This window comes from Diuraphis noxia, unplaced genomic scaffold, assembly GCF_037042655.1.
Source record: "Diuraphis noxia isolate RWA-SAM2 unplaced genomic scaffold, SU_Dnox_SAM2 contig0001, whole genome shotgun sequence".
Lineage (NCBI taxonomy): Eukaryota > Metazoa > Arthropoda > Insecta > Hemiptera > Aphididae > Diuraphis > Diuraphis noxia.
The window spans coordinates 57853965-57855727 of NW_028301711.1; positions in this window are offsets into that span (position 1 = coordinate 57853965).

The window sequence follows — 1763 nt, forward strand, 5'->3', positions numbered from 1 at the left end:
TCTCGTTTGTAAAAAAAAAAATTCCCGTTTGGATAATCATATACATACAATGAAATAAGATTTACTCTCGCCGAGATAGATCACTTGTATATGGTATACCGTGATGGGTGCATCTTTTGGACGAGATACTAGTTGATACTAGCGAAGATTTACCCATTGCGATATCTTTCGAAATAATAGAGATATCAAAATTCTGGCTTTATAATAAAATTCACAGGGTTAAGAACTACAATTTTTTCATTTTTAAATTAATTTAAATGTTTTTGTAAAAAAATAAAAAAATATAATTTTTAATTAATTATTTCCAAAAAAATTAAAGACAGCCATTTTGTAGAGTTTATTTCTCTGAAAATATTGGCGTTTCAAAATTTTATTTCTATTAATTTCTTGATTTTTGGTATTTTTCTAGTATTGAAGAAATAAAATATGATTATAAATTTTTAACTATTAGGAACACGGAAAGTATTCGACCGTTGTATGATGGGAATGCGCGCGGCGCGGTGAGTCACACGTTTGATAACATTATGTGGTTAAATAATTCGCAATTTTTCTTGAAACTAAAAAAAATATTATAAACCAGGAAATTAGTGAAAAATAAAATTTTGAAACGTCAATATTTTCAGAAAAATAAACTTTAAAAAATGGCTATCTTTAATTTTTTTGGAATTAGTTAAATATAAAAATATATTTTTTAACTTTTTTACCAAAACATTAAAATAAATTAAAATATGAAACAATTGTAGTTATCATCCCTGTGAGTTTTATTACAAAACCAGAATTTCGATATCACCATTATTTCGGGAGATATCGCAATGGGTAAATCCTCACGGGATACATCACTTTTTATACCGTAAAACGATACCTAAATGAGATAATATTTAATTCATCTGAAAACATTTTCGATAATGTATTGATAATATGTGTAATATAATGATGTTCAAATGCAACAGGTATTATATTATCGTATTATGCTAAATGCCGGTGAAACCAAAAATTATTATGTTTTAATATTAAACTTTAGTTGTACCTAGGTATGTTTATATTACATAAAAATATTAAGGATATTGTCCTTCCCTATCCCTCACTTTCCTTCTTGTACCAAATATTAATAATTACTATAAGATCAAATCGTATGCTAATTTTTTTTATGATTAATACTGTATAAGTAGGTATGTATATATGAGCTTTGCGTATTGTAAATAAGCGCTTATGCAGTTTTTTTTTAAGGATTGTGTTTTCCACAAACGCATGCATATTACAAGTACGCGTGAGGGAAGTGACACTCTTTTCGTAGTTGTTGGGTTCTTGGGGTTTCGTATGTGATTATTAAATTAAAAAAATTAACAACATTATAAAATAGCATTTTTAGAAACCTCATAAGCATATAAATGCTTATACCAGAGGTATTCAAACTGTGCGTCGCGGCTCCCAGGGGCGTTGCGAGAGTTCGCAAAGGGAACCGCGTCAAAGCACCGAAAACCAACATCATAACTAGGTCTTGCATGATTATTATAAATATTAAATATTATTTGCAATCATTATGGAAATGAAAACGACACTGCACCTTACGATTAAACCATTTGAAGTTTTATTTCTAGTACTAAAGTCACTGTTATTATCACCCATATAACATATTTCCCATATTATATTCGTGTGTTGTTTCAATTTTTTCATAATTATTTGGGAGCCGTAAAAATATTGTGAACGCCCAAAGGAGTCACATGCTGAAAAAGTTTGAATACCTCTGGCTTATACGATACACA